The sequence below is a fragment of the Petaurus breviceps genome, unplaced genomic scaffold (assembly GCF_028583685.1).
Source record: "Petaurus breviceps papuanus isolate PSGF00001 unplaced genomic scaffold, PetGlider_PUasm1.0 90330, whole genome shotgun sequence".
Classification (NCBI taxonomy): Eukaryota; Metazoa; Chordata; class Mammalia; order Diprotodontia; family Petauridae; genus Petaurus; species Petaurus breviceps.
In genome coordinates this window covers 1012405-1019555 of record NW_027187219.1, presented here as the reverse complement: position 1 = coordinate 1019555, position 7151 = coordinate 1012405, and the positions used below count along the sequence as shown (strand labels likewise).

Below are 7151 nucleotides of genomic sequence, written 5' to 3'. Positions count from 1 at the left end.
TCTTCCTTCCTTCCTTTCTTCCTTCCTTCCTTTCTTCCTCCCTCCCTGCCTCTCTCTCTCTCTCTTTCTTTCTTTCTTTCTTTCTTTCTTTCTTTCTTTCTTTCTTTCTTTCTTTCTTTCTTTCTTTCTTTCTTTCTTTCTTTCTTTCTTTCTTTCTTTCTTTCTTTCTTTCTTTCTTTCTTTCTTCCTCCCTTTCTCCCTTCCTTCCTCCCTTCTTCTTCCTTGATTGCTTTTTTGCACAAAATGACTAATATGAATATGTTTTACATGATAACTCATGTATAATATATCAGATTGCTTACCATCTCAGGTATACAGGAGGGAATGGAGAAAAGGATATTATTTGGAACTCAAAACTTAAAAAAACCCAACAAATGTTAAAATTTGCTTTAACATGTAATTGGGGGGAAATAAAATATTATTAGAAAGATGAGAGCTGCAAAATGATGTTAAATTCATGGAAAAGGAATGGGGAAGGGTGTTAAAAAGACAAAGAACAGAGTAGTCTGAGAAAGAAAGTAGAAGCCTAGAACAGGGGTTCCTAACCTATGGTCTATTAATATATTATTTTTTAAAAAACAAATCAATATAACTGGTTTCCTTATTAACCATGGATTTTATTTATTTAATAATGTGATTCTTAGAAGGGATTTATAAACTTATAAATGCCAATGGCATTAAGGACATAAAAAGCTCAAAAACCCCCATCCAAGAGGGAATAGGGAGTCACTGGATATTCCTGAGCAGATAGATGACAGTCAACCTCAGCTTTGAGGAGATTATTTTGACAGCTTCTAATATGGTATGTGTATAACAAATACTTGTTGACTAACTGATAACCTCATTGTTATTCAGTCATTTCAATCATTTCTGACTATCCGTGACCCCATTTGGGGTTTTCTTTGCAAAGATACCTCAGTGATTTGTCATTTCCTTCTCCAGCTCATTTCACAGATGAGGAACCTGAGGCAAACTGGGTTAAGTGACTTGCCCAGGGTCACACAGTTAATAATAATATCGCTGATTGTTATTTAAGAAAGAAGAACCAGTCCAGCGTTACTTTAAAGGGCTTCTGGGGAGGAAGAGGAGACAAAAAAAGGGTCGGGCTTCTCTCTGTTTGAGGTATGATGGAAAGAAGGAGGCAGAATAAAAAAAAATAATAAGAAAAAAATGGGGTGGCCAGGTGGCTCAGTAAGTAAGAGCACTGGCTCCAGTGTCAGGAAGACCTGGGGATCAAATCTGGGCTCAGATACTTAGCACCACGCCCAGAAATAACTGGCCGTGTAACCTTGAGCAAGTTACTTAACCCCTATTGCTTAAAAAAAAAGGAGGCAAAACAAGGCAAACCCATCACTCTGATGCTACAGCTCATACCTTAGCTCAAGTCTAGTCAAGCAGGGTACTTTGTCCATTTCCCAAACACCAAGGCCACCTCTGTGAGGCTCGCACAGGATGTCAGCATGGGAAGGGACTCCAGTGACCATCTCCTCCAAAGGGTCCAGAACACCAATCCCTTCTACGAATGGTTCCACAAGTGTGGCTGGCAGACCTTCAGTGAGGGGGAACAACCTGTGGCCAGGGGTGGCCCATTCCATGTTGGAATGGCTTTAATCATCAGGAAGCAAGCCTAAATTGACCTCTTCTATATACTGCTCCTATTTCTGCTCTCTGGGGTCAAGCAGAAGAAATCAAAATACAGCCCTTTGAATAACTGAAGACAAGTATTATGTATGCCCAACATCTTCTCTTCTCCTGGCTCAACATTTCTGGTCCCTTCAGCTAAACCTTAGGTGGCAGGGGCTCAGTCAAGGCTCTTCCCCACACTGGTCTTCTTCAAGAACAAAGGACAAACACATGCTTCTCTGGATACTTTTATTGTCCTTCCCAAAAGAGGGCGCTCAAAATAGAATATCCCACATGTGAAGCCTTTCCTCTTATCTAAGTGGGAACAACATTCCCCGTCAAATCTGTCTACTAACCTCCCACGGAAAGGTAGCATTGCTTTCAGTGATTTAAAAACATGATTCTGAGGAGGGGGAAGGGGGGTCTGTAAGGCTTTGCCAGACTGACTGTCCAAGGAGCCTGGGACTCACAAAAACTTAAGAACTTCTGAACCAGATGGCCTGTGAGGTGTCTTGCCGCTTCTCCTTCTGAGAAGGAGAAGACCCCTGCTGGGATCTCTTGTCATATCTCTCCTGTGGTAGTATTGTGATAGGATTACTTTCATCATGTTCACAAGCAGGAATTATTGCCATGGTTTTCTCTTTGTGGAAGACACTGTGCTGGGCTCTAGGGATGCAAACTGCATTTATTTGGCACCTCTTAACATTTCCCTACCTCCACCCTCTTCCTTGTTCTCCAACCCCCAAACAATTCTGGAGCCATCATCACATACACTCCTATCACTGCTCTTGGAAAGGGAGTACCAAACTATCCATGACTCCATTTACCACAAGGTAGATGGTGCTATCTGGAAAGAGAGTGACTTACCCTTCCTGGAAGGTCTTAAAGCTGAGCCTGGAAAAAGGTCCACTGACTATGTGGTCCTGAGGATTCTTGTCCAAGTACGGGTTGGAGTAAGTGGCCTTGGAGATGCCTTCCAAGTCTGAAATTCTATACCCTTAGAGACCAGCAAAGGGCCTTCAACAAAGACAAAGCCATGACAACAGCGTCCACTTATGGACATTGTGAAAGTATTTCCATCACAATACTGCTGCAGGAGAGATATTTTAAGAGATCTCACAAGGAGAAGCAGCAAGGCACCTCACAGACCTTCTGGTCCAAGGGTTCTTAACGTTTTGTGTGTCCTGGACCCTTTGGGCAGTCAGTCTGGCAAAGTCTTGTAGATGCCCTCCCCCTCCTCAGAATCATGTTTTTAAATAACTGAAAGGAATGCTACCTTTCAGTGAGAGGTTAGTAGAAAGATGGTAGTTTTTCCTCATCCAAGTTCATGGATCTCTGCTGGTACACAGACCCTAGATTAAGAAGCCCCACTCTCTTGGCTAGCCATCTCGTTTTTTCTTTTTTTTTCTTTTTCCTTTTTTTTTGAGGGCAATTGGGGTTAAGTGACTTGCCCAAGGTCACAGGGTAGTTTTTGTGTTAAGTGCCTAAGACTGGACTTGTACTCAGGTCCTCCTGACTCCAGGGCCAGTTCTCTATTTGCTGCGCCTCCTAGCCACCCCCTGGCCATCTCATTTTGCCAAGGACAAGTGAAGCACAAGGGAAGTTAAGTCACCTGCCCAAGGTCACTTAAGTGATGGGCAAACAGCCCCTGATCTCAAGAACTGTACACAAATCACAATAATGCAAAAGGTCAAAGTAAAATGCAAGTCTGGGGAAGAATCACTTGCACTTGGAAGGGTAAGGCCTCAGACAAGAAGAGATATGTGAGTGCGTCATTTCCTCCCCTGAATTTGTTGCTCCCTGTCCTTCATTCTCTCAGAGAGGACCTCATGGTCTATCAGGAAGGTAATGCCATGGCTTACAAGTGAATCTAGACCCAGATGGCTCCCTGAAGTGCAATTAGGATCAAGGAAAGCTGCAGATAGGCAGGCAGAAAGGTGGGAATTTCAGGCCTCACAGGACAAGTCCTATAGGACAGTGAGCAACTAGGGGATCAGTAGGCAGCTGTGATGGGTCTCTCTCTTCTTTGGACCTGGGCTGCAGTTATCTCTACTAATCACTTTTCTCTGGTTCCCCAGAGAATGTGCCTTTTCCACAACCACCCTGTGGGGGAGGCAACACAACCATCATGATCCACATGTTGGAAAAGAAAAAACCAAGACTTGAAGAGGTGATACAGTTTGGGACCCACGTTTGCCAACTCCAAAGAAATGGGCCAGCAGTTATGAAGGCACTGGAAATATGGACAAAGGCAAAAAGTGTTCCTGCCTTCAAGGAGCTGACAAGTCCAACCACATGCCATACTGTCATTAGCCAAAATAAGGGTAAAAATTAAATTAAATTAAAACCATCAATTTGCTTCTTTGTTTTTCAAAATAATTTTTTTTTGTTGAGAAAAATGTATTCCAATGCTTTGAGGAATCTAATTCATCACCTACTACAGAGATTGGAAACCATTTCTATCTTCTTAGATGGGTTTTGAGAACTACAGTGTCTACACATTTTCTCATCCTGTGGCCAAACTGGTCACATGAGACTCTCTGAAATTTGTTACCTTAGCCAGGCTGGTCCATTCTGAGACAGGAATCTGCTCACTTCACTCCAGGCCAGTTTATACAAGTCTTCCCAGTTTTCTTTGAACCCCGCCCCCTTCATCATTTCTTATGGCACAATGGTATTCCACTGCAATTCACATGCCATAATTTGTTCAGTCATTCCCTAATGGATGGCCTCTAGTTCTATATTATAGCAAAAAAGAGCTGCTATGAATAGTCTTGCACATATGAGTCCTTTTCCTCATTCTTTACTCTCTTTGGGGCATAGGTGGTTTCTCTGGATCACAAGGTATGTATGGATGATTGGCTTTGAAGGCATAGCTTAGACTCCTTTACAGAATGACTAGACCAATTTACAGGTCTACCAGCAGAGCACCAGTTGGTCAGGCTTCCTATAACACTGCCAAATTTGTCATTTTCTCTTTTTCTCATCTTTCACAATCTGCTCGGTGTTAGGAGGAGCTTCAGAGTTGTTTCAATGGGCATTTCTCTAATAATTAGAAATTTCTCTAATAATTAGAAATATGGCTGTTGAGAGCTTGATTTTTTCATTTGAAAACTGTTCGTAGCCTTTGACTTTTGACATTCTGGGATAACAGCTGTCATTATTAGACATTTGAATCAGTTCATTATATATCTGGGATATACAATGGAACCTTTTAGCCTTTTTGGACTTGTAAGACTACAGAGTTAGAGGGGAAAAAAGACCCTCAGAGATCATCTAATCAAGAGGTACCCAAAGTTATTTGGCCTACCACTCCCATTGCAAAAAAAAAAATACTCAGTGTGCCCCCCCCAATCTACTTTCTTTAATCCCTTAACATTTTTTTGAAATTTGCATCATTTCAAAAAAAATAGAATTTTTTAAGAAAATGATGCATCTTAAACTTAATAATTTATTGAAAATTTGTGGGCTTTTCCCAACACTGAAATTCTGATGACACAATATCGTGTCATGTAACTGTACGGTATTGCATAGTGAACAAGTCATTACTCATACATAATCCTCCTGATGCATCCTGGAATTCCCAAGAATGAGCAAATCCTGCCTGTCAGCACTTGCTTGTTAAGACCTATTTGTTGATGGACTTGACCACTAATGGGTTATAACTTTCATTTTGTGCGTTCATATGGAAAATAATGTCATCACTATGACTCTAACTCTGTTACACAACAATTATTACTCCAACCTCATCAGTTTACCAATCAAGGATAGGGGAAGTAACCAGTCCAAAGTCACATGACAGAGTCATGCCCTGTGGACTTCAAGTTTCAAGCCAAAGTCACCTCCCAAACACTGAACGGTGCTGGGCATGGTCTTTGAAAAAACTAAGGTAAGTTCCCTGGTAGGAGGAGGCATCAGAAGACTTGAGGATGAAGCCCTGGAGGATTCTGGGTAAGACAGATTTCCATGGTACATAAACATGTGGGTTTAAAGGAGGGACAAGGAACAAAAAAGTTGCCATCCTAGCATTACACATCAGAAAGTTTTCCCCAAATCTAAATGAGTAATATAATAAAGATGTTACTGCTTACTTTCTGAGCACTTCAAAAAAGGAAACACTTTTTAATGTCTCTTTAAATCTGTATAATGGTCACGGGATGGCAGCATTCACACGCAGAGACACACACATACACACACAGGCACACACACGAGCGCGGAACACGCGCACACATACCCGGATTCAGAAATCATTTTTTTTTTTTTAATTTTCTGTCCTTCCTTCTCAAGAAGACCATGACATCAGGGAGGTGATGCCACGACACCCAAGTGAATTGGATTTAAGTGAGGGAGGGCTGTTCGATATCTATGTAATTGATTTCTGTTGTCATACTATGTATTTTATTCTGTGCTTTTAAGCACAAGATTCCGGAAAGGGGCCATAGGTCTCACCAGAATGACCCCAAAAGGGTCCATGACCCCCCCAAAAGGTGAAGAACCCCTGACCTCGCTCTAGGTGGAAACCAAGGCTGAAAGTGCTGGTGGCTAGTTAATGCCACAGGTGGGATCTGAACCCACTCCTTCCTGCCCCACCCTAGCATCTGGTTTCTAGCAGGCCACCTGTGATGTTGCAGGACATCGCCCTACCTGCTTCACAGAAGGACAGAATGCTGGAGCTGAACGCGGACAGCTCTGGGGCAAGTGGGAAATCCCCGGGTCTGGAGGACCCTTGGAAGCAACCTATCCGAACATCCCCTCCACAGCGCCCCCGACAAAGAATGAGTCAGGCAGCCTCTACCTGAAGGCTTCCAGGGAAGGCAGATTCGTTACCTGCGCCTAGCACAGTGCCCGGAAACCCAGCAGGCGCTTAATTCAGTTATTAACTGATGGATTGATCGGGTGGTTACCTGATGCTTGCTCCTCTGCCCTCGGCTCCGAAGAGAAGAGGCTGCTGGGGCGCCCAAGATGAAGCAACTGGGGATGCTAACCGGGTCTCAGCTCCTGAGGCTCTGGAAGGTTCAATCACAGCCTGAAGTGCTCGGGGGAAAGAAGCTTAGAGTGAGTGAGGCCAGAGAAGAAAAGAGAGGAAAGTCACCCAGCAAGTTATTGTTGAGAAATCCCCCGCCCTTTCCATGTCTCAGGTGTTCAGTTCTGGGAAACAGGAGGTCAGCTCTGAAAAAAGGCAACTGAAGAGAGGGAGGAAGGCCTTAGCCCATTATCTCATCCCCTCAGTGATCTCATGGGAACGCTCTCCTCTCTTCCCCCTTCTCCCCCATACCTTTCCCCTTTGAAAAGTCACTGTCCTTGCTAAGACCTGCCCTGGCCATGGGAGCCAAGAACACCCAGATTCAAAGTCTGCCTTTTAGGTTTCCTAAGCCTAGCCAAATCAGAGGAATATTGATCTAAAAACAAAACAAAAAAATCTTCAATGTACAGATCTATAGCAATAAAACCAGAATTCAAAAACATATAAAGGATTATTTAGAGATACATAAAATATTCTAAGTAACAGAAGACAAAGACAGATCTTA

The 7151-nt window shown here is 43.0% G+C and overlaps 1 protein-coding gene across 1 annotated transcript in view; it reads right to left on the bottom strand.

Annotated features, from left to right (window-relative positions):
- The window catches only part of LOC138177073 (serine protease FAM111A-like), a 19015-nt gene extending 12194 nt beyond the window's left edge, over positions 1-6821 (bottom strand). The window contains exon 1 of the mRNA XM_069108057.1: positions 6528-6821. The gene's annotated coding sequence lies outside the window, so the exon portion shown is untranslated. The remainder of the gene's footprint in view (positions 1-6527) is intronic.
- Between the last annotated feature and the right edge of the window lie 330 nt (positions 6822-7151).